This window comes from Ixodes scapularis, unplaced genomic scaffold (genome assembly GCF_016920785.2).
Source record: "Ixodes scapularis isolate PalLabHiFi unplaced genomic scaffold, ASM1692078v2 PGA_scaffold9__187_contigs__length_104089568, whole genome shotgun sequence".
Classification (NCBI taxonomy): domain Eukaryota; kingdom Metazoa; phylum Arthropoda; class Arachnida; order Ixodida; family Ixodidae; genus Ixodes; species Ixodes scapularis.
This window is the reverse complement of record NW_024609884.1, coordinates 57891124-57918160: the sequence shown is the minus strand read 5'-3', so window position 1 is coordinate 57918160 and position 27037 is coordinate 57891124.

The following is a 27037-nucleotide window of genomic DNA, read 5'->3' as shown; positions in this document are numbered from 1 at the left end:
GGTCATATCGGTAGCTAAAAAAAAACAGTCGACAAAGGTCGCCATTGGTCTCATTATTGGGCAACAGCGTTTGTGATTATTGTTCTCACGTTGAAAAATCTACATTAGACGAATGCGAATGTGGCGCGCGCTAATACCCGTGCCAAACGGGCAACTCGAATGTCATTAACAACGAATGACATTTAAGCGGGTGGCCAATCAGCGCGCGACACTCCGGGCGCAGCGCATTCCACGCGCGACAGATTGCGAGCTGATTTACCGATCACACAACTGTCATTCGTTGTAAATGGCGTTCAAGTTGCCCGTTTGGCACGGGTATAAGGCGAGAACAATCTTTCCTCTTAAAGAAGTGATTGAGGTTTACATATTTTTTTCACTAAGGCGGGATAAAAATACGACACACCGAGGCAAACGCACAATTATGTTTCTACGTTAAGAGAAATGCAACTAGAACACGTCACCACAATGCAATGCTTTTGGAAATAAATGCAAAAGCTAGCCGCCTCGGTGCCTGCGAGGCAAAGCGCCGGCCTGCGGGTCCCCGACGGGCGGGTCCGAATGCCGGTCGAGGTGGCCGCAATCTGACGGAGGGTTATGGCGGACAAGGCGCCCGAGCTTTCGGTTGTACGTCAAAAGAACCCCAGGTCGTAAAAATTAATCCTCAGTCCTCCGCTGGGGCGTGCCAGATGCCCGTCATTGGTTTGACAGGTAAAACCCCCAAATATGGCTTTTAAAACCAAATGCCCACCAAAAGCGGTCAGGGAATCTGACATTCTTTACCGGTAGGGAGTTCACTTACGATGTCTCGTTATACCTTTGAAGTGACCGCGAAAATTCGCTTGTTAACGTAGCGTGCTACGATTTACTACAGAGGTGTCCGAAGGTAATTATTCATTATTTGTAAGAATGAAGACAAACATTTTAAGTGAAAAATAAAGAAGCTTTTTTTTATGGGTAAATTTCCGCGGAATTTCTTTTTCGCGAAACTATGAAATTTTTTTCTGGGCAACTGAGGCGTTTATTAGGACTGCAAAAATGGGTTGAATAAAAATAATACAATATTACATAACAGACAGAATAACACTGTGGCATTAATTCGACAGAATTAATGCCACAGTGGCCCAATATATTATTTGGTGTTTACACGCAAAATAAAACAAAAAAAATTTTTTTTTTGCTTACGTGAAATAACCTTAGTAAAATTTTACTGTATTACTTCCACTATCTACGTATGTGTGCTAAATATCTTCGCAATCTATTACAGAACTGTTTTATGCGGTTATTTCATAGGACCCACGAAACATCGTGAATTCCCTGCAATGCCGTTCATGCGACTTAAGATTTGACTTTCGCTCTCTCGCTTTGCTACGCATGCACACACACGAAAAATTGAAAGAGAACCTACCAGATTTTTGTAAATTCTGGGTGACTCTTGGTACGATACGATCCGCTGCTGCCGTGCCGACGTTTTTGGATATTTCCGGTGGCTGCTCACCCTGACAAACTGCCAATTTCTTGGATCCTCGCAACCACGCATCGAGGAGCGTCCTTTTGGTCGCCATAATGATTAAAAGTTCAAAACTTTAAATAGTGTATTTTTTTAGCGTTGTACTCGTTGAAAAAAACAACCGTACATCCTCTGATGATGAGATGTTCAAAGAAACCGTCCGCGGATTTCACAGTGACAGATCTACAACTGCAGTTTCAGTGGAGTGGCAGGGCGAGGAGAAAGAGGGCTGGGGAGGAGGAAGCAGACGGACTGCTGGAGACGAGGAAAACGCATCCCTCTTGCTCAAGCACCTTCACTGGCGATGCCCTTTTTTATTTCAGCATGTTTCCTGTTTTTATGGTCGTCTTTGAAAATAGGCTGAAACCACCTGGGTGTATAATAGGGCGCCTGCCTGAAGATAGCAGGCTGGCTCGCCAAGAACCAAATGGTGTTTCGACAACCAGACACAGGAATACAGGCGAGAATGCCGTGATCCTTTGATGTCCCCGACGACCACCGTGACAGAGGCGCTTCAGCACAGACTGCAGTGCGATGTCTCCCCTTACAACCTCTGTCGCCTGCTAAGGCCTCCTCTTGCCTTGGGAGTTGGGAAACTTTCCCCCTCAACTTGCTACATCTGTAGGCAGTCCCCCGTTCAAGAAGGGCTTTCTTTTCCCGCAGACCGTCTCCCCGCCTCGCGATCGGCTCCACACGAAAGCAATTACCCGAAGTTCGTGGTTACTCAGATCCCCAAAACAACAACAAAAACGCAGTTGAAAAAAAAAAAAAATGTCAGAAGAAAATTTTGCATTTTTTGGGAAACGTCATTTCTGCAGATAGAGGCCAAACGAAGAAGCCGGCTGGCTGGCTGGACAAAAAACACTGCGCTATGCTTTCCCCCGTATGGCCAACCGGCGAGTGGAGTATGGGAGGCATACTCCACTAATTAAGCTATCACTGAAAGGTATGATATATTTACCCATGGCATGTGAACGGCATGAAAACGCCCACGTGCCACCACTCAAAATTCAGCTGTCAAATGCCGAGCTTACCTACATGCATAGACTAGTTGTGTAAACTAAATCAAAACACCCCACTGTCTTCGTCCTCGTTCTTTCGAGCAAACAAAATGATGGCTTGTCATTAGCCAGCTCGATTCAGCCGGCCAACTTCCAGCCAAGTTATTGTAGCTCACCATAGCCAAGTCTAGCCTAATTCGCCCCATACCCACACCGTTGCCTATGCTGCTAGAACCAGCTGGTACTTGAAAGTTTAAGCCGCTAGACGGCATCGTCGGCGCCACAATTCTCAAGATGGCGGCGGCCTGAAAAAAAGGTCTACATTCAGCACCTTTTATATCACTTTGTCAAGGCATAGCGTGGCTTCTGCAGTGCTCCAACGCCCTCGAAGCTACTTGCGCGAAAGCGTGCGACTGAGACGCAAGACGAAGCTACTGCTCGCAGCAGTGCGAGGCTGCTCAGCTATGGAAGCTACGCTATCCTTACGAAGACGCAGAAACTAATTGATGCCGAGTATTCGCAACTCCAGCCCACCGCTCGCCCTCTCGCGAACGAGCGAAGAACCAGAGGAGCGGGGATGGCGACAGAGATGGTGGCAGCTATACTATCAGCCTTGGCGCTGCTGTTACCGCATGATTCTGGTCGTCGTGTTCGTGCATCATGCAGCTTTAACGAAACAGTCGAGTGCTTTGAAATAGGAATTGTTCTGTTCCGCTTCGCCACTTTTAAAAATAGTCATGCTTGGAAAGAACAAGGGAAGAATATGTAACGAGTAATATAGCAACGTTACCCGTTACCAGGGGCGGATCCAGACCTCCATTTTAGGGGGGGCGGTTCCTCGGTGTAAAACGGCGGGGGGGGGGGGGGGGGGGGGTGAGTGTTTATATTTTTTTGTGGAGTTATCGTTTTTACTAAACTCTGATGACATAACATAGATCTGAGAGCTTTTGTATCGGTTTACCTGTCGGGGATGAACTCTTTGAATTAAAACCTTTCGGGTGACCACGTTAGAGGTAAGTATCTAGAAAATTGTGGTGGCACTATCCTTTCTGAACACCATAACGCAAGGAATTTTGTAGTTCATAGGAAACGGGATTTCTCCATTCGCGTGGCAGCGCGCTAGAAATAGAAAAAGAAGTTTAACTACTGGGGATGAATGTTTGGTGCTATAGCGGCTGTGACAATTGCAGACAGTGTAACTTGATGGCTCAGATATCTCCGGCAGGGCTACAACTTTTGGGCTTCTTTTGCTTGAATATTTATATGTTCTCGTTACACCCGCAGAGTATGTACGGACAGCCAACCTTTGCCAACTATACGGAGGAAGCTCATGCAGCTAATGACAATACGAAAAACGTTTTAATCTAAAACTCGGCTGTTCTTTGAGATTAAGCTTGGCATAGTAAAAACGTGGTTTTAAAACATACTTTTCATTGTCGCCGGTTGCTTCAATGGAGCGAGTACGTTGCAAACAAGCGACAAAAATGGCCCGGCGGCTTCGATGCTGCTCGCGGCGTCAAAACACTGTTGACGCAGCGAGCGAAACGAACGCTGCCAGGCAAGTTCGTCGGTTGTTCGCCGTATATGTCCAGAGCGCAGCACATGCGGCATTGCCAAGCCAAACTCGTGTTTTCACGTGTTCTGGATGCAACTCGAGAGAACGAAAGCGAATAATTGTTGAATGTTTTTGAAAGCATGTTGCAGTTCGGCAGCTATACCTTTTAAACTTAGACAAGACCTTCAATCAGTAATGGATCCTTCCAAATTATATTCAATTGCACTTCGTCTGGATATTTTCTGTATGAAAGGAACACTTACTTGTTTCTGGGTAGTTAGCTCATTCGTCAGGGTCGAGAGGACAGGTGCAGAGTATGATGGGGCAGAGCAGTTGTCCGGTCGGCGAATCTCAACTGGGCTAAAGGCCGATCACGACTGCAGCATGGATGTTTGGGAGTCGGTGTTGACTCGAACGGGCACAGGCACTGTTTATTTAATTTATTTATAGTCTATGGCGCACCGTGCATTCACGAGGGCGTCCATCAAACCATTCTGCCAATCCTTGGCTGCTAGGCAGCTGCGTAGCTGCCTCGCCTCAGACAAGATCACATGGTCGCGTCGCCGCGGGGTCGATCGGGATTTCGAATTCGGCTCCCGACGCGCCGCTTTCTCTCCTAGCCACTGGAGGGCGCTGCAGGCGCCCCCGTGGCGGGTGAGGAGAAACCTCCTCGCCCATCGATGGATAAACTCGGTGGGGGCAGGGGGCGAGAGGCCTCTAAGAACACCGGACGAGACCGAGACGCAGGCAGGCAGGTGGGTGGCGACCGGACCTAGGATATCGCGGGACGCGAGGCCTAAAGCGCGATCCAAACCAACGCTTCTTTTTGCGCCTGTAGCATAGAGTAATATACACAAGGTAAAGAGCGGACACTGCCATAGGCCCCAGCGGCCCAGATAGACCAGTGACAGCTAGCGCTCCTAGCAGGCGGTATGAAGTATAATCTGATTCCGTTTCCGGTCAAGTTAGTTTCGGTTTCGGTTTGGGCGTTTCTGCTCTGGTTTTCCGGTACCCTTCTCTCTCTCTTTCCTCCCCGCTTCGCTCGGCTCTCGGGAGCTCCTTGACTTTCAAAGCCGCTGTTTTTTTTTTTTTTTTAATACTGACGCACTTTTGCTTTATTTTTTACGATAGAGTCCGTGCAAAATGTGTCATACAATATTTCAAATTACTTCACAAAGCAGAAGTATATATATTTCTTGTTCTTTTTCTATTGTAAAGCATTGAGGTTACACAATCGCCGCATTGACTCCTGGCTAGTGGAGCATTTTGGGGTCAACAACAGTAAGTGGTTCGAACACATTTTATTGGACCATATTCATGTCTACATGATTTACTTCAGAAGCTCTGTATGTTTTATACGAAAGAGATCGATACTCACAAAAATAAATGAATATGAAGGACTTCGGCATGTCGTAAACTTCGTAACAGATTCTTAGCGGAACCAAGTTAACAAAACCTTTCCACGGACAACATGCTGTATGATACATTCACTTTCACGCCGACTCGGGTACGGGAAGTAAGTGCAAAAATAAATAAGACATCGCTATCATTACCAGTCATAAGAGTATAATAACAGTGCGAAGCACAGACCGGATAGTACAAATTCGCGATTTCCGGCACATATAAAAAAACACCAATTTGCATAGCCTCAAACTCACTGCGGGCGAGCCATTACCAAACAATGAAAACTCTATTCAAAATCTGACAAGATTCAACGTTCTAAACATTCCCCGAAATTGTTCAGAAAAGAAATATGGCTTCAAAAAAAAAAAGTGGCTGAAGAACTATGGATAGTGGATACAAAAGTGGATACATTTTCTTTCAAGTATTTTTAGCCTCTATACACTATTTTCTATAGAAATTTTGTAGAAAGTGGAGAAATAATTTTGTTAGGGAGCAGTGATACACATTCGCCGGAAAAAGGGGAAACAAATATTTGGAGAGCAACTGCACTGCCCACTTAATAAGCACTTTTTGTTTTTGGTTTGGCAACCGCCTCTGTTAATACACTATTAACAGTTAAACCTGTCTCGTTCTCACTAGCAACTGAAGAGTGCAACCGAACTTCGTCCAAATTCCAGTTAAGCAATCAAACATGTCAACACAAGCGTATTCTGCAAAACAATTTTAAAAACCCTTTGTGGTACTCTTCTGGGCAAAGGCTAAAACCACCCAGACCTCAAAGTGTGCTATACAAGGCGGCACAGACTCCTCGAACATGTGTCACACTCTCTATTATGGGAAGAAAGTGATTTTCTAGTTGCTGAATGAAATGAAAGGCAGCTTGTGACGGTACTACTAAGTTCCCGAAGAATTTTCCAGGCACGTGGTATGCTTTAGGAACAAGACAGTACTGGTGAGGCCTGGTCAAGTTATTGGACTCATCCCAGCAGCTGTGAACAGCCACAGCTGTAAGTTGTCTGTTCAATCAAAAGCTTGATCAAATAGCCCCAAACGTAATAAAAAAGTGGACGAGATTATGTTAGACCTGATGTCTGATGCCAGCTCAGAAGTATCCTCTAGTGGCGGGAAGTTATCAATTGGAAGAGATTCCACAATGTCTGAAATTAAACTTTCATGGTGCGAAGCTATTTGCAACTCCTTTAGGAGGTCAGCCTTGTCATCCTCTACGTTTTCATTGTCCGACAGTTTGAACAGTTTCTTTATCCGGAGGTGTTTTAGTCCTGAGGTGAACTGATGCACATTTGGGTTTCTGTAGAAGCCCAGCATTTGTCGTATATAGCTCCAAGAACGTTCTCAAGTGTGTCTTGCTGCAGGCGTCGTGTAAGTAAGAACTTAAAGTCATGGCTGCTTGAAAGCTCATCCCAGAGCATGAGGACACTTTTTATAACAACTTGCCACCCAAAGATGACTTATGGCTACCTCCTACTTTGGAACTGCCATGCTGAAATCCATCCGAGTTACTAGTGGAGAAAATCAAGTATTTCAGATTCTTCCTTCAGAATGGCATGACGCAACTTCTGCCCTGTCGTCTTGAATTTTTTAGCTATTTAGACAACCAAAAAGTATGCACATCCTATCACAGAAATAGGCTGTAGCCAGGACTGTTTCAGGAAGATCCTTGGCATAAACAACGGATATGATTACAAGAAAGAGTGAGGCACTCAGTACCTGTGGGGCACAATTTTTTTCCATGTTACAAAAAGGTTCTTGAAAAAATGTGTCTCTCAGTAAGTTTTGGAGCCAATTGCAAGCTCATCTCATGGATAGAACAATAAAGTTCACAATAGAAGACCACTCAATGACCTCATTTCCAATGCAAAGTTTGTTGGCTTGGAGATTGCTCTTGGGTGTTTTGGGAAGGTGCGGAACATCAAAGACAAAGTAAACGTGTTCGTTGTCAATTAAAAAAAAAAAAAGGCTTATCATCACACACACCAAGCTTACGTTTGAAGCTCCCTAACCACAGGCCACAGCCTTTACTGTGAAGCCAACAGTCTTTAAGGGGCGATACACTGATATTTGTATTTTACTCGAATACCGCCTAGGACGAATCCCTGACGTTAATGATCTGTGAAATACCCGTTCGTTTTCACCACACGCAATCGAAGTCGCAGAAAAAAGATAAAGAAAAACGAGCAGAGTTCACCCCCTCAACTCGCAGCCAGAACAAGCGGCCCCGTGATCTGGAGCCGATTATATGCCGCCAATGTTGATCATAGCCATGCGCTGGAGTTGGCATTTCACAGGACACGCGCTGAGTTCCAGACAATGTTATGGTTCGGCTGTTGTCGTCATTGCAGCGATTGGACACAGGACACTCCCCAAATGTTTCTCGAGCTGTTGATTATCACGAGCCCAAATCGAGTGTCCACGCCATGCTCGGGACCAGTCTATGAACCGTATACAAATATCGTCACAGGGCGGTACTGCTACCGCCCAGCTACGTCATCAGGTTTTTCGAAGGAGAGATTGAATGAAAACACTCGGTTTTGTCCTCGAAATTACAGCGCAACAAAGGAGTTTCTTGGTCAGTGGCGTTACGTGCGAGTATCCTTGAGTTTCACTAGTGCCAGTAAGCTCGTGTAAAGTGAAAAACATTCCAATTGAATATCGTTGCACCGCCCCTTTAAGCTCCCGAATGAGAGAAATGAGGAGACTGCGTTAAACAGAAGACGTTGTTGAAGTACGCGCAACAGTGTATGCAAGGGGCTAAACGCACCTCCTGGAAATTTCAGACAGCACAACGACAAAGGCTCTATCTGCAATGTTAGAGGGTCGTTCAACACCGTCATCTGTGAGCCCATGGACAATGTCGTGTGCAGGGTCGTAAGTTATATTCTTTTTTTAAAACAATCTTATCGAAAATCAACATGCACACACGTTCAAGTGCAGCCAGACAGCCCGGCAGAAACAACAGCGCGAGAAGCTCGAACCGATCGGCTCCACGAATTCACGCCGAGCATGCGAGCACGCGGGCGGTCATGCGTCACCTTGATTGATGCAAAGTCGACCGAACATGATGCAGCAGAAAGCACAGATGGACGGCACGCACGGCACAGACGAACGACGCAGGGACGAGCAGAGGCGACGGCGGGCAGGCAGGCGAGGCAGGCAGGCCATGGCAGGCGCCATTCATCACGTGGTTTTTGTGACGTATTTGATTAACACTATTAGTCGTTTTAAGTACTTTAAATAACTGTAAAGCATAACAATTTAAAAAATAAATACTTTTCGGAGACAGAGCTCTAATTAATATTAACCAAATTACAGAAAAGCGCCACGTAGCGGAGGGTATGAAACGCACTATCTGGGCCGCGAATCGGCTTCAGTGTCCTCTCTTTACGTTTACTATATTACTCTATGCCTGTAGGTCGTGCGGCTGCGGATGTGACGTATTTTCGTGACGTCGCGCCACTTCTTCGCTCCTTCCGGGCGCGCACAAGAAAGTTGGATAATTTCAACTTCTTTCTCAACGCGCACAAAAACGCGCGGTGACGTAGTAGGACGCTCCTGTGTCCCGGCCAATCGGTGGTGGGCAAGCTAGTTCCGGCTCCGCGTTTCTCGCCGTCTGGCTGCCCTCTCCTCCCCCCTTTTATTCTCTTCCAACATGACAACGCGATCTCTCTCTCTTTCTCTCGCCGTCTGGCCGGCCAGTCTGTCGCAGTTGCACTTTGCTTGTGCGCTCGTGCCGAAGTTTCGCCCGTCCAAACCAAAGCGCACGGTTCTGACTCAGAAAGCGCGCCCGGAAACAGCAAAAACGCCACGAAATGCGTCACATCCGCAGCCGCACGACCTACAGGCGCAAAAAGAGGCGTTGGTTTGGATCGCGCTTTAGGGTCCTGCTTTGTGTTTAGCGTTGGGCTTAACGTGCGTTTGTAAATATTTGTGTAATGTAGCTTGTATTTGTAGTTTATATTGAGTGTTTTGTAGCGTTCTGTGTTATTGTACCAATAAACTGGGAGCGGAATCCCGCTCCCGTGAAACAACCAGGCTGGACTCGGGTGTTGACGGACCACGTGGGAAACGGCGAATCGGCGGCGGTACGCGATTTCCTACAAGTCGCATCTTTGAAAGGGCTCGTTTTCCCCAAGTCCCTACGTAGGGAATTCGAAACCGCAGTTGCAAACCAGCAAGCCCCACCTCTGTTCCGTTCGACACACACATATTCGCTCCTGCAAAGCCGCGCGAAAGCCCTGCCGTCAATCCACAGAAGCCGCGTTTAACTCGAAAAGTAAAGACGGCGCCAAGGGGAGACAATGTGTAGCGGGCGCCTTTCCTAAAATATGTCCCGCCACCCTAAGTTCAAACGGCATTGTATACAAATAAATGCCTACGGCGTCGGCTTGAGGACCCCGTGTAAGCCTCGTACCGTTTATCTTTCTTTTAATGGGGAATTGTAGTAGACCGTTTCCGCAGCCCGCTAGGCACCCGGATAGCGCTCAGTAATCCGCTACAAGACCTTGAAATATGCAGACAAGGCTGGCGGCGCGCATGCGCAGCTGCGGCGTTTTCTTCGGGGATACCGTAGCGGAGGAGAAAAACGGTCTACTACAATTCCCTATTAGCTTCCCGCAATGAGAAGTCGTACCGCAGGCAGTATGAAGCCCATTAGAGGAAACACCTCCCCCTTCTGGCGTTCGTCGGCTTCTTTCTGTATTCCGCGCTGCGGCGCTGATCTTCAGTGAGGGATGGGGGCGAGGACGAAAGCGGCCTTGTTTAAGCCAAGGTCGTGGGGAAGTCCGGAGCGTCTTCAGGAGAAGCTCAGACTCGGACTACACTGTGCCCAGAGCATTTGCTTCTTCCCTCAGTTGAGAAGAAAAGCAATTGGTCACCTGGTTGTACAAGCTGCATCCCCCCCTGGAACGTCTCCTCGTGGTACTTTCTCTCCGCACTTCCCTTGGCAATGAGCACACCGTGCAAATAAGATACCTTTAGTTAGCCCGTGGGCGACAGCATCTCAAAGCAAGCCAAAAAAGACATGCCAAAAGACAAGCCCAGAACCACGAAGAAACCATTAAACGAAAAGTGATGAAAAGGCGGCCGCTAGAGAGGAAGGATAATCCGCTACCCTTGAGGAAGGCTGCTTGGCGTCTGCGTTTGGGAGCTTTCAGGGCACAAAGTTTTCGCAGACAACCTCCAAAAAGAGAGAGGGAGAGAGAGAGAGAGAAAGGGGACTAGATATGTTGAAGGTATTTTCCCCCCGTGCTCGACGTCAGGGGAGGAAGTGGCCGAGTGGGCTAACGCGTCTCAGCTCGGAGCGTGGAGCGAAAGCTTGCGCTGGGAACCTCCTGGGTTCGATCCCCGCCGCCCCCGCCCGCTTCGATCTGGATGAGTTTCGTACCGGCACGCGTTCGTGTGATCACTACTGCGTGATGCACGTTAAAAACCCCAGGTTAGCGGTTGTACCGCACTGGCCAAATTTCTCATCTACAGATAAGAGACCGATTACCCGTTGAGGCGCATCTCCATCAAGGCTGTATGAACATAAAGAGCAAGCCAATTTTTTTTTTTTTTTTTTTTTTTGCTCGACGTGCTAGCTTTGTTTGGAAGTGTGCCTGCAGTCGAGGACCCTGATATTTGGTGCGCCTCCCCCACTGACTCTCCACTTCGAAACTCCTGGCGCCGTCCCTGTCGGGAAGACGTACCGTGACCTTGACGGAGATAAACCCCACTTTGGAAGCGCCTAGCAGGCGCGTCCACCCACCGCTGTTTTAATATTTTGTCCCTCGCGTCGATTGCTTGCGTTTTTTCTTCGAGCTGACGAAGAACCCCGGGGGGGGGGGGGGGGGTTGCCTGGCGAGGCGTTTGGGGGGGCGATCGCCCCCCCCCCCCCCCTCCCCCCCTTGGATCCGCCACTGCCCGTTACTCGACATAAGGAACGTAAGTACGTTACCCGTTACACTTTTTAAAACGTAGCGAGTACGTTACTATGTCACCGGTAACGCCGTTACTTGTAACGGGTTACCACCAACACTGTCGAAAGGCAGTCGGATTGCTGCCGTTTTTTTAAAATGCTTAGCTCAGCCGCAGCGAATCAAGATACTTCGATTGGAAAGCCGAAACATCAGTTAGCGTTGCGGGAAAGGTTTGTTCGTGCGTCTCGCCTGAAAACGAATTCATCTATGGAACGAGCGTGCCGACAGCACAGCGATACAAAAGTTGTCGAGATAAGAACACAGTATAGGACTGCTGCCCTTTTTATAATGCTGATTCCAGCGAATCAATATATTTTGATTAGAAAGCCGAAACACCAGTTAGCGTTGCGGAAAAAGTTCATGCATCTCGCCTGAAAACGAATTGACCCTCTATCTATTGAATGACGGTGTGCCGGTAATGGCGTGGCACGTCGACGGCTTCCGTCTCGCAAGACGGAACACGAAATATCTGGGAAGTTTGAGGGTGTCCTGCGTCAGCAAGCGGGTTCAAGAATGTTGTCTTCGTTTAAATATGAACAGCATGCAGGGTCAATAAATAGATCGGCCAAGGTAACTTTCCACATATGTGCTCGTAGCGCGTCTTCAAACCTTTCAGGAATATTAAAACGTTCGTAGAAACTTTATAGCGTCGCCGTCTATATTACTTTACACCCTGCCGCTCCACACAGGCCTAATGAATTTATCTTCGAAATATTTTCGGCTGCTGCACTCGTATCCAGGAGATGTCGGGTTCGTCATAACCGTGCGGTCGGAAGAAGATTGTGTGGCTCGTCGATAGTTTCGGTGTGTCCCGCTCCTGCCCCATGGATGTCCCGTTTAGTTGCTGCGCTCGGAGTATGACACTCGGAGCGTCGGAGTAGGAGTAAAGGAGCGCGGACTTAACGCGCCCAGTGGTACATAAAAAAGATATTGTCTATGACTCTAAGCTCTAATATATTTGTTGCTTAGCTTTTTGATAGAAAATATCCCTTTTTATTGGAGTTGTGTTAAGTTTCCCATGTTGCTACTGCCCCTTGTAGGGGGCAGTATAGCAACAGGTATCCGCAAAGGCACCACATTGCTACTGCAAGTCTGTTGCAATGTAAGATCTATGCAAGAGAAGCTCTGACCCTGAATTCTAGGAGAAAAAGTTCTATACCCAGTCAAAACGCCCTTGCGTCACAAAATGAGACACCACAAAACATGAGCTTCTATCCACATATAGTTCATTGTAGTGAACATTAGGGACTTTTAGTAGATGGTACGATAGAGCTTTGCTTTACTAGCGGGAGCTCGTGCCGTCACTTCGAGGTATGTATCGAGCACGCGCCCACTGGGTTGCTTTCCTCAGCGTACGATCTACTGAAACTCTCTATTATAAAATATACGGCACTGTCTGCTCGATGGTGTTTAGCACCTGCCACTAAGCAGTATTTTACCAGAAGGTGGCAACTGGCCTTCTTCTGTGTGGGTGGAACTTTGCTTTTTGGGGGTTGGGCCTCTTCTGCAGATTTTATGTCGCAACAATAGCATAAATATTTCCAAGTAGACAAAATATACCTCCCACTTTTCGGTCACTTTTACTTGCTTCCAACTTGACGTCACTATTAAGATGTGCACATTTCTTTCTGTCCTCTGTGCTCCTGCAACTAGCCCGAAGCAGTTGAATGTATGTATAACTAAATCAATCGAATAAATAAATTGGCTTTCTTAAAACGCACTGGTCGCTTGCACAGTGTATGAGCTACAGTGGGTCCACTCAAAGCTACTTTCTGTAATTGGGCGTTGACAGCGCCCCTCAAAAAGTTTGGTGAATTATAAATTTCTTTCTTTGATTATTTATTTATTTATACTGTCTCGATACTGCAGATCAATCAGAGTAACGTTAATAATTTTAGAAAAACATTCAGAACCGCCCATAATGATGAACTGACATGGTAAGACAAAATCTAGCAGTGGCCGTTAGCCTTCACGGGTTCACTGCCCTGCGCTTCGCTCGTCCGAAGTCATGTAAGTTAAACTTCACCGGTCGCACTGCCGGTGATCGCTCGGTGAATATACATTTCTAGGCGGCGTTTCTTTTCGGTTATAGCCTCGCTTGGTGTTTTAATTTGACGCGCGTTTAGAATCACGATACAAATCCGTTCCAGAAGGGCCCCCGCGGGCAGAAGCCGACAAGCCGACGTCTCATTTTACCGATCGGGATTCTGCTCCAAGTTCATTACCGGTAGGTGCATAAATGTTTTAGTGTTCGTGCTGTCCTCCACGCAAGGCCAGATACGAGCGTGTTTTCTGGGACGCAGTGTACATCGGGCGTACCCGGTTAACGTTTTTTTTTTTTTTTTTTTTTCTACTAGTACGTGTTACGTATACGCGATACGACGTGACTGGAAGACGGGACTCAAACTTAATCAATTACTTGTTCACACCTTATACTACCTGCGCAACTTCAACGAAACGAAGGTTTCACACCACTTTGCTGGTAAAATAAAACAATCCATGGCAAATCCCGTTATACACGAACGAACTTGAGGTTTGTTGCAGTCTGCGAAATCATGCACACAAACAAATATCATCAAACTACAGGCTTAAAAAAAATCCGCACAGTTAGAAAAAAGTCAATTGACCAGTTATATTTAAATGCATGAAAAAGAGTTCACAGGGTATATACAACATACCTCGGAATTCACTTATAGCCCGGTGTACCTCTAAGGAAATTGAATGCAAAGGTAGTACCTCTAGAAACAGAGTATCTCATATGTGACAGCTTCCGATTCCCACCTACCTTCTCTTGTCAGTGTCGCTTGTGGACATGGCAGCATCTCACCACCCACCGTTCAACATGGGTCGAGCCCTAGACGTCAGTTATTTCGGCTAAACACGCTCTACAGTAAGGTCCACAATCATTTTTTTCGGCTAAACACGCTGTACAGTAAGGTCCACAATCATTATTTTTGTATTATATAAGTGTGAGATGTATGTAGCCTTGTACCTTCACTGTATGCTGTTTCTTCCTTGTTCCAGCATGATGGCTAATCAAAGAAGTAGAAACAACAAAGAGCCACAGATGAGTGGAGGCAGTTGCAAGGGCTGGACATCCAGAACAAGGCCGATCAGCAGCCAGGGGGTTAAATTAAGAAAAGTTCGGAGGTCTTCTGGGCAACAAGAGGACAAGCAGAGACCATATGCCGTTAAGTTAAAAGTTGTGATTGCTCCCAGACACATGCAACCTCGTCTTAGGCAGCATGGGTACTTTCTGTTCATCATTTCTATTATCGCGACCAATATGAGCTGAAACGCCATGATGTGTGGTGCGTGGTAGTATATATCAGAGCCGCGTGGTATATTTTCCCGCAAACTGCGATGCCCGCTGCGGCCAAGACAGGTCTTCTCTTGCGCTCATGGTGCTACTCTTCACCTATGTGTCATCTGCAAGTGAGGAAATGGAGGCCATATCCATTTGTTTAATCGAAGTAAAAACCTATGCACGACATAACATAAATCTACCGCAAAATTTCTCGAAAAAATTTCTACGGTGCCCCGAGTTATGATCACGCAGTAAGCAGTCCACAGTTGAGTGACCCAAATACATCTATGTCTCTCTGCATTCGCCAAGGACACATTCGAAACCGTCAAAAGTGCCGATAGAAGTGCGCCACATATCTAAGCATTAAAGAGTATCAGCTAAGGGCAATAGTAGAGAAGGTAATTAGAGACTATGAATTGCACAATTCATGCCTGTAGCGGTGAAGGTCAACTTAGTGAAGCGCCACAAAAAAGGCGTTATCGAACAGAGGGGGACGATGAGAACCGCCAGCTCGTTGCAGTAGGTAACCAATTGAAAAAAAAAAAATAGAACCCAATCGGAATTATTAGCTGGTAATCAAATACAAATAAACGATATGCGATATGTAGAGTGCCATTTAGTAGCGCTCCGAGAGGCTACGTCCACCATCTTGGTAGAGGCGAGGAAACGAAACCACTGACCCGACCGACAGATAATAACCCAGGTAAACAAGCAACCGCGCTTCGTGTGAGAGATGCGATGCCAACGCGTTGCTACGTTCTGCTGCGCAGCGATATGCCCCCGATTCGTGCGTAATGTGAACGCAATAGTGAACCGGGTTCACACTTTTTTTTCTTTTTATTTGTTACTTTACACGCAGCTTTTGACAAAAGCAATCGGCGATAACGTGAAAAAACGTGCAGATGTTATCGCACAGCGCTACCTCATTTACCGCTATCGAAATGGGCCCTAATCTTTTCACAAACTTTTATCAAATTTGTTTCTGAAAAAAAAAAAAAAAAAAGAATTTGTGCATGCTGTAATGTCGGCTTTAATTTTTTTTTTTTTTTGATGCGACAGTAGCCTAATGCATGCGGACGAGACCAAGGCTGTGAAGAAAGGCAAATATATGACAGTCTTAATAATCCACGCCACCAACCATCATCGGGAATGTGTATGGTTAACAATGAACAACAAAAGCTGAAAACACCACGAAGTCCTTCATTTGAATTGCATATATTAGACAAAAAGAGAATCACTTTGAACAAGCAGAAAACAATTGCATCGCTTAGCAGTGATTTCTATGCACTTGATCTAGCGTTGTGAAACGAGGTTTGAACACATCTGAAACTAAGCGGGAGAATTTGTTGATAAAATATTCAAGATTTAAAGCGCGGCTATGCAGAATAGAAAACACAACGGACACCGACGACGAGTCTGTTTGCTCTTAAATCTCACAGAGACGGGATTTTACTATCTTTTCCGTCAAACGCAATGTTCGATTACATCCGGATGGATGAATGGATAGATGACTCCAGCTGAGCCCTTTGGATCGGGCGGTCGCTTACGCCACCTAGCCAGTTACATCGCCGCCTGTCGACGGAAACTATTTACCCTAGTGTGCCTAGATTTGGGAGTGTTTCCAATTGATCGATTGGCGTCACGTGATTTACAAATCATGTCTGGAATAGACCTGTAGCTCTCAAGTTTTGAGCAGCACTCCTGGCGAGCAAAATCGAACATTTTTAGATCGCGTTTCGATTGCGCGTTCTTACACTCCCAAACATTGGTAAAACACGTCATAAAAAAAGAAGAAAAAAAAGGAGCATGCATTAGACAATTGAAACGAATGCATTCTTGGCGTTTTGAGGGGACGCTAAGGGCACGAGCTGTAAATTTTTCGCCGATTTTATTTTGTTTCCCTTAACGTGCACGAGCAGACACTGACAAACGCTTGCATTCGAACGTGGCTCGTGCAGGATCGATCGCTACAGCGCCGCCTTTATAGTCGCAGACGCTAAAGCCAACATTACATGGTCGCGTCTTGTGGACGCGCTCGCGACCCCCGCCCGAGTGCAAAGCTGCGGGGAGGAGGCGAAAGCCTTTACCAAGCCTCTCCGTCCGCCATTCTCGTGGCCACGGGGCGCCACGCGCATGCGTGGTACCGCATGAGTGATCGGTCTGCGTAGGGGGCAGCATGCTAGGTGTCCACCGTTAAATTGCAAACACTCTCCATGGTTTGGGTTGCTCCCTCTCTTAAATCTTGGCGCTCTAGCTCATCTCTTTGGCTAGTATCGCCATCTTTCGACGGAAAGGCCAGATACAACGAACTCCATCCGATAGGAGTGGTGGCGCAACTTACGAACTTCTTTCTGTACATGGCCGTCGTGCGGTCAGTGCTCAACCTGCTGCCGAAATGAGCAATATGACAGAGATTACACGCTCTATAGTCGGTGACAGGTCAAGAACAAAGTGGAGGCTCCTCCCACCTCTTTCCACTTTAATAGGGCGAACGATGGAGACGAGGCGACCTCTTCTCCACCGTTCGCTCTAAAGAAGTGGAAAGTGGTGGGAGGGAGCTTCCACTTCGTTCTTGACCTGTCACCGACTATAGTGGCATGGAGCTTAGTCGGGGAGTTATCAGTTGCCCTGGTTGCATTATATGGTCAGGGCTGTAGCTGGTTCGACATTGTTATACACAAAGAAGGAATTATACAGCGACCTGCAAAATCTTCGCCGGGACTGAACGAACATCTTTTATTTTTTGTTGCGATATGACCAGAGAGAGAGAAAAGAACCCATTTGTGCGAAATTCGGGTTCGAAAAAATTTGACCTAGTTTGTGATCCTGAATGAGCTAAATAAAGCACGTCTAATCCATTTTTTTTTTACGTTGTAGAGCTTTGTTATCCTTTTTGCAATGCCAAGGCAGTGCAATGGACCTGCAGCAGCTATTGGTTTGCACGAGCAATTATCGCTTGCTTTATATCAGTGTTGGACAACATACTCGAGAAAAGTATTTAAGTTAAGCTACTAAATGCCTGCTTCATAAAGTATTTAAAATGCTACTCAAGTTACATTCACTGTAAAGTATCTTGAGTAGAGTAGAAATACATAGAGTAGAAATGTAATTCAGTTACTTTTGAGGATACTTCCACATTGCGTAATTTGTATTGACGCCAGTGGCAAACACAATTATACAGTTGCGCAAATCTGGTTACCCTTACGAAAATGGCATATCTGAACACACACACACACACACACACACACACACACACACATATATATATATATATATATATATATATATATATATATATATATATATATATATATAAAAGCATGGTTACATAAAAAATTGGGCATATCTCGCCATATCAAGCCGATCAGTTTATATAAGGCTTGTCTAGCCAGATCTGCCCAATTTTTTTTATATCCATATCTGGTTCTGCCAAATAGGGGTATATCTGCCTCCCATATCAGGCCTGATATGTCCCAATCAAATAAGGCAACCTTTATATACAGGGTGTTTTTTCCTTTATTCTTGCAGATTTGTTTTTAAAAAAAGCCATGGAAAGCTACACTTATGCGGTTTCTGCGAGTGAGTTATACGCCCGAGGGGACATTATGTGGGTGGCTAATCTTTGCGATAAGTCGGCTAATTAATTTAAATTCACTACTTAACTTTTCAATCAGTGAAAATAGACTTATGGTTCGAATTAGAAACTTGCTGAGCGTCGTCCAAAACCCCTAAATTAGTCATTTTCAGAAAGACTTTGAGCGCGTGGGAAGCGTAGTAGTGCACTAAAGTTACCACTCGTGGAGCAGGTACAAGGCTAGGGGTTTCGGTAAGGCGCCCGTGCAATTTTTCCGTCTCTTATCTAACTCCAGCCTTGTACCTGCTTTACGAGTGGTAACTTCAGCGCACTACTGCGCTTCACACGCACTCAAAGTCTTTCTACAAAAAACTGATTTAGGGGCTTTGGACGACGCTCAGCAAGTTTCTAATTGAAACCATGTCTATTTTCACTAATTAAAAGTTAATTTTGATTAATTAGACGACTTATCGAAAGGATTAGCCACCCACCTAATGTCCCCCTGAGCGTTTAACTCACTCGCACAAACCGCATAAATGAAGCTTTCACGGCTTTTTTTTCAAAACAAATCTGCAAGAAAAAAAAAAGAGAAAAAAACACCCGGTATGTTGTTGTTTTCTACAAATAACTACGAAAAGTGACTTCTCGTCTGTATAAGAAAAATGCCAATTGGATATTGAGCATGTACCAACTTTTATTAATTTTTACATGAGCTGCGCTTTACGCTACTCCTGATTTTGCTCTACTTAATTCCCAGGGAAAGCAGGATTATCGACATTCGCTTAACGAATGCTGATGAAACCGACAAAGCGTGTGCCTCTGAAACGTGCATCCACGAGAGGGTGATTGTGGAACGCGTTATCACGAAACGCAGGGAGAATTAAAAAAAAAAATCGGTATTCTACCTGCAGTTGTGACATGTTTTTAGAATTTCGGAGATATTACTCTCCCGTCTGCCAGGAGATAGACACGGCCTAATTCTATAGGTAACCTGGAAGAGTACTTTTAGGAAAACGATCAATTGTCGCGAACTAGGTTGCAGCGCACTTACGCTGATGAGACGGGACTTGAAAGGTGTAATCCGAGATACATGTCGACACGGCTACAGCAGAACCACCACTCAAACACAAAAACGAGAAGGAAGGTGTCCGGGAAGATTCAACACGATGTAGCACAAGCTGTCATTTGCAGAACGGAACACTAAACGCATCACAAAGAATTCTTGGGCTTCTTTGAAGAAATCGCTTGGAGAAGCAGAAATCCGCAGCAGCCACGCAGGGCCCAACACATGCCAAACTAGGTCCGGATAAACGGATTCCCAGATTGTCAACGGCTAATGCGTCATTCGTCAAACCACGAGACCACGCACATTCTACCTCGCTTTCAGCTTAGGGAGAGAGAGGAAAGGAGAGAAGGAAGGGCCAAAACGGGAGTGAACACACACAAGTCTTATTTTATGGGGCATCAACGACCACAACGAGCGGATTTGTCACTTGTACCCAAGGTTGATAGTGCAGTGAATGTTATGTGTGGGGGGGCCTTAGGCTCCAGGCGGGTGCCGTGTTCGGCTTTATCACCAGCTTCTAGACTGTAGTCACGTGACCCTAACCGGAGACACGATTGGCCCAAAACATGCATAGCGTCTACCCTGCTGTCAATACCGAGTGAACTACAGCTTTATGAAGTCCAGCTTTTGAACTTCCAAAGAAGCTGTCCAGCTCGAAAGTGACCCAAAACGATGCGAGTTTGAAGATACTATGTTTTACGCCGTATAACCCACATTATAATTTTAAGTGAAAAAATAAGCGCGACAATTTTTTTGCGCACTATGTCCACAAATAAATTGATAAATAAATATGTATATCTTTTTTTTTTTACAAATAAATTTAAAATTATGTGTACACTGTTAGGTTCGCGTTTTTAAATTTCAAACTTTTTTACCAAAGAGTTACACATAAAAGACGCCACGGACAGCACATCTTCCTACTTTCAACACACGATGAATCGAAGACGCTCGCAAACGGAAGGTTGCGATGCTGCGCGAACTGTTTTTGGAAGGTAGGGTACTCCGGGCGCAACGGCTTCGCAGCCATTCGAAGGGAAAAGGATTCGGGACGGCGAAGTAGCGTCTTGCATCTTGAGTAAACTAACGGTTCGTGTTTCCCCGCTCAATTTAGTGGGGAACCATGAACAAAATTAGTTTCACTGCTATATTTAGAAGGAGAATTGACGTCACGTGACATAAGTACCAATTCAATTTCTCGCTACATTTAGTAGGGCGGTTACACCGATGGCGACGCCGACACCGCTTAACTCGGAAACGAGCGCCTAAGAGCTGCGATCTAAAATCCATTATTTGATTACTCGCTTTCCGATCTTATGCACTTCGTCACACGTCAAACATACAACCAAATTTCATTTGTCTTTCAATCTTCAAAATGTGCAATTGGTTAATTGGTCCAAATACCTGGAATAACTTCACTTTAAAGGGTACTGAACCGAAATTTCGAGCTCACTAAACAAGGCCGGACGGATAGGCGGGAAGCTGCAAAACCAAAAAAATATCACTCATACGGCGATATATCTAACAGATCGTCGTATTTTTTGGAAAATAAGTGCGCGATTGAACCCGGCCGACGAGGCCGACGACACAAGGTACGTCACGATTCCCATTCTCCCTCCTCCTCGCTACGTCCCGTCAAGCTGGTGAACCGAAGCGAAAAGGAGAGAAGCGAAGCCGCTTCTCCTCATTCTCAAATTCTCCCGGAGGACAGTTACGTCAATGAACTCGCTTTTTCGCGCCCTTCTTTTCCAAAAGTACGGCCTTCCGTTTGAGATATCGATGTACGAGGGATGTTTTGGAGTTCGTAACGCCCGGTTCAACACTTCTGCAGCCTAACTTTGCGAAATCCAAATTTCGGTTCAGTATCCCTTTAAGGATGTTGTGGTTCTCCTTTGGGCCACTGCCTTTGGGAGTACCACGTTCGCGGCGAGACGCTCTACCGCGAAACGGGTTCGTACTCGCGTGGCATGCTGCTCGTTGAGCGCAAACAGACACCAGTCACGTTGGTAACGGTGATAAACTGTTTATTTACAATGAAACAAAATAACAAGAACACAGCGGCTATAAGCTGGTGAACGCCGTCGGTGTGGAGATCGCCCACGGCCGAACGGTCGTTCACAAAGGTACGAAGGACGGGGGTGAACGCTCACTGGTGCGCCGGACGGTTCCCCGTTGTCGCCGCCGCCGAATCCCAGGAAGAAGAGAGAAGCGAGATCCTGCTGTCCGCTGGTTTTAAGATAACGGCGGGGGCGAAGTGGCCAATCAAGGAGCGACACGTCGATCTCCTTTGTGCGGGGGTTCGTTACGGAAATCGCCCCAAAGGGGGAGAGGAGGAAGCCACTCGCAGTGGTAAGCAGCGCCACCTCTCGCTACGTCGGCGCGGCCGCCACGGCGCGCCAAAACGCTGACGCGACAGAATGTTGAGAGATCACAATCCCCACAATGTTAACTATAGCTAACCAATTATATGATACTCATGCAATATAGATCAATCAACTAGTGTCTTGGCGAGTGCATATGACTTATTGCTTGCACGACCGAAACGGGCCCATATATCATTATCAGGGGCTACATTTGCACGCGTATATGGCGATATATGGCCGTATTTACGCACTTATTCGGCCACATCTGGCAGTATTTGCCCGCTTATATGGCGATATCTGGCCGTATATGCTCCCATATATGGGAGCATATACACTCCTTATATGATCATATATGGCCGTATATAAAATAGGTCAGGGCCATATCTGACATTTTCGTACGGGTTAAACTAGAATGGTTTATTAGCACGGGACAACACAAAACGGAAAACAAAAAAACATCTTAGGGCTATTTTATGCAGTCCATCCATAAGGAGCAGAATATCACTGACATATGTTACAAAACATTTTTGAAAAAAAAAGAGGTCGCTTCAGCTATTTGCAACTTTCACGACCTATAAAGGGCGCGCTGGTGCCTATAAAAATGGCTGTCATCTGGATAATCGTCGTAGAACAGCAGTAAGAGGCGGGGGTCTGCGACGCGTAATTAATTCTAGTTTTGCTTTATACGAGCAGCCTTATTTTATTTTTTCCCACCACGAAGGTGTAGGCAAGCACCTTTCTTGTGAAGCCGATCATCCAGGAGCTAGGATCCCGAACCTCACGCGGTACCACCACCGCTGAATGTTGCGAATACTGACATCGCTGAACACTATCAGGTCCTGCGGCGGACCTTAGACGCATCGTTTATCTACAATCCGTATTCCCTATATGGCGAGCTCAGTATAAACGAACTTAGGATACGGAAATGAGTGAATGGATAACAGAGAGAGACCACATAATAGCCATGGCACTCGTCGCACCTTCTTCTATTAAGTTGCGTTCAGAAAGGCACTCAACGTTGGGAAACGCTTTGTTTGCATTTCGAGAGGTCATCCTTCTCGTAGTTAGTTTCCTCACCTGTCCTCTGCTTATCAATGTTCGTTTACAGACAGTGTTCGCGAGAGCAATAAGTGCCGGACTGACGACAAAAAGAAAAGAAACAAAAGAAACCTCGGCGTTTCGCCGTAGCAAAATCAAATAAGCAAGCAGGAAAAAAAAAGTGTGTTCTTTTTGTTTTTATATCTGTTTTTCTTCTATTTGTTATTTTCTTGACACTGAAGTCTGGATTGTTGCCGTGGGTCGTTTCCCGTTCTGCGTTGCGCCTCAGTGTGGCAATCTTTACATCCATAAAACCACACCTTTTGTTTGAGGATTTTTTCGGGGGAAACCCTGCGAAAAACAGGCGCCTTTGGGAGGGCGAGGGGGAAAACCTTCATTGTACGACCGTTGGTGTGAAATATAGTCACAATCGGCACAAAAGCGATGTTTTCATAAGCTCCATCTAAGTCATCGTAGCTTATCGGAGGTAGCAAGAGGATTTGCTTGCTCGAAAGAATGTTCAAGTTTCCTCGTGCCACGCCCACGCCACTTCATACCAGAAACCTCAGAAAATGGCAGAATGTCAAAAAAATGTATTTGAGATAATGAGGACAAGACACTCAGAAATGTAATTAAAATAGAGTATCAAATACTCTCCATCAAAAGTATTTGCAAGACACCAAGATACTTCAAAAAGTATTTGAAATACAGTATCTTGAGTAGTGTATTTGAGATAGGCACAAGTCTGTTTTATATACATTGCAGCGCGAAACGGTAGCTGCTGTATGTTGGGTGTACATTTTCCAAGTAAGTTTTATAACCCTAGTGTGGAAAGGACTCATGTTCCTTCTACAAAATGTAAAGCCTAAATTTTTTAGTTTGGAGGGCGCAATCACTACCTACATGACCCGAAGGGGAGAGTGGTCAAAACCCCCTCTTCCCCAATATGATCCAGCTCCCTCCCCCCCCTCCCTGGCTACACCACTGTCTCCTTAAAACTGCGATTGACTCTGTTCCGTTGCACTGTTATATTTTATGATACTGCACCTTTACCATGCATGCTCAGCAAATACACGTTCCTCCAAAACAGGAACGAAAGATCGTTCCTTGCGCATCCTCTATCTAGGGACGAGTTCCCGTTACAGTTACAGTGGTTTGAAAGGAACGCGTTCTCGTTACTTTTCCAAGATCGGAATGTGACGTTACTGTACATTAACGTTAGGTTCGCCTATTTTAATTAGGGATTGTGCTGGGTAATTCGTGAATAAATTACCGTATTTACTCGAGTAATAGCCGCACTATTTATGAACAAGGCCCTTGCGTCTGCATTCCCGCAAAACACATGTTCAGCCAATCATCGCGTTGCGCATAAATAACACAGCGAATAACTTGATCGAGAACACGATTCTCCATCCAAATGCAATCTTCAATGATGGTATCTTCAAGCGAAGACGTTATCTCTGTCCTGTAAACCGCTGGAATCATGCTGCCGATCGCGGTGATTGGCAAGCCGCATGCCTCGCGGAAAAGCGAACCCTGAGGTTTTCTTCATAAACAGTGCGGTTATTACTCGAGTAAATACAAAGCGAGAAAATGAAAATATCCAGATCGAACTACGTGTCATATCGCCACGATCACATTTGTACCACTTGTTTGTTTTCGATTCTTTCTAGGACACTTCCCCATCCTTCGAAGTCGGAAACTGAAACGTACTCGATAACGAAAAGCCTAAATGCCTACTAAATTCGGGTAAAACTTAAAAGTATCTAGACAAAAAAAAAAAAAAAAGAAAAAAGAAGGAAGGTTGTTCTTTTTGCCGTTCCCTCGAAAGCGTAACGAGTACCTGTTCTAGTTCCACCTACGCAAGATGGAAAGGCGGCGTTCCTCTGCTCCTCCTCAAATGAAGGGGTGCGAGGAATGCTGCGCCTTGGAACGGCCGTTCCGTACAACAGTGTGCATGCTTCCATCTCGCCCTCAGTACTGGGTGTTTGTTGCTTGGAAACACGACATTTGTAAATTATTCATAATGACGAAACCACGAGAGAGAAAGAGAGAAACACAACAAGGGGCGCTTTTTTTTTCTTTTTTCTTGTGTGTGTTGCTCAGTTTGAGGTTTTTGTCACTGACTGGTTACCAGATAGCTTGTTTTTAAGTATAATTCAAGTAATTCATATTTATTTTGGTCTATGTATTTCTGCTGTAGATTCTAAGCGTTCTTAAAAGCCGCTTCATATTTCTTGCTGACCTTGCAACGCTTCGGTTCACAAGTTCGCATTCGTGTAGAAAGGGTAATACAGAGGCTCAAAACTTTTCACATTCTGAAGCACAGAGTTCCACTCACGCTTATCCCACAGAGGAACCAGGTTGTTCAAGTTTGCTCAGCTCTTGTCAACATGCAGGCACCCATTATAAAAAAAGTAAGATATCTCCTTCCAAGACAGAACGAGCATGTTGGTAAAGTACACATAGCCCAGGAAGGAAGGAAAATAAAGGACGGGCACAGTACAACTTTCCAACTAGATACAGTATTTATTTGCACCGAAGTTTGTATAGTAACAGACAAACTTCAGTGGAAATAAACATTAGACAGTTTTAGTATAGCGTCGCTGGCTCTTACGTACGGAATACGCAATAGTATAGCGTACGCTAAAAATAGGGAGGTTTAGAAGAACGTACGCGATTTTAGCGCATGATAGCGCTAAATTTAGCGCTTGCGTTAGCGCACGCGACGCAAGAGAGTTTTAGAATACCTTTTATCCGCCACGACGGAAAAGCCCTCGCACTTGCAACGCCACCAAGATACAGTCACGATTTTTATTTCACTCACGAAATGCTGTAAATTGAGAAAAAACAAGATTTTTGGTCCGGAGTAACAATTTCACATTTCTTTAAACGTGAGAATGCGACGCCTGCGGTCGACCGGTCGTGTCCGCATGCGTCGCCTCGGCAAGACTGACCTACGCCGATAAATGTTCGCTCGTCGCAAACATCAAGTTGCCGGTGATCGTTGCCCACCTTACTGGGTTTGCCAAACCGAGTGCAATCTCGTCCCGTCTTGAAAATCGCAGTCTCGAGCAGGCCGCCGACGTCGCGCTCACGACGCCGCCAAAACGGCCGCAGCCATGGCCCTGGGGGCCGCCATTTTTTCAACTGTGCTCGTCTTGGCTTTGGCCAACTTCTCATTACGAATTTTCCTTGGAGGAGTGCTAAGACCCTTTGCATACGCACGCAATTTCTGAGAAATAGCGTGCGCTAAAATAGCGCACGCAAAGCGCGAAACGTGGTTTGCGTTCGGCGCATGCGCAGTGGCGACGACGCTATTCTTTGCGTACGCAAAGCTTTAGCGTACGCAAAATCCTAAAACTCCCTAATGTCCTGCACGGACCGAATTCAGTTGTGCGTTACGTTTCCGAGTGAACATCCCGCGTAATCTTTTCAATTCAACTTGCCAGAGCCGTAGCATTTCGCGTGCTTATAGCGCCACCATGCTCCTGGAAAGAAATATTAAAATGAAAACCTGTCCAATCATTTTATTTCAAATTAAACCAAGCCGCAGCGGACTCGTCAAGCGCGCTTTTCTGCTGGGTACCGAGGCTACGAATACGAGTGCGTAGCCAAATTCGATCACGGAGCCTCCGTCAGTCGTCTCGTGGAAATGGCACCTTTTATCAATGCTACCCCGGAATGAAATTCATGACCTACTGATGTCCAGCGAGAACTTCGGCGATTTCTTTTAGAGTCGTTCGTCCGTCGGCGATGAACTGTGCGAATAGGCTTAGTGTTGAGCAGATCGCAGCGTCGACGCACATTCCGAGCGGTGAACATTTTCATTGTGCACTCCCTCAGCTGCACGGCGATCTGATTCGACGGCGGTAGGTCCCAGAAAGCATTGCCGAGCTGAACACCACGCAATTTCACCTAACACAGAACTTCAAGAACACCACGTCGCCCCTGCTGCGCCAGTCGAGGTAACCACCATCTTGAAACTGGCGCTCTCGTTGGGTCTGAGATTTCTCGAGAGCATCCCGCAAAGCCCGCTAGCCCGCGACGCAAAATCCCCAGCGTTGAGTGCGTACGCAATACGCTAGTCCTTCTATTGCGTTCTGCACATGCGCACTCACGACCCGCAATTTCCTTGCGTACGCAAAACTATAGCGTACGGTCCACTAAACTGTCTTGTTTCTAGTTCGAAGTTGTACCGTGTCTGTCCTTTATTGTTCCCCATTCCTAAGCTACATTTCTCCTTTTCC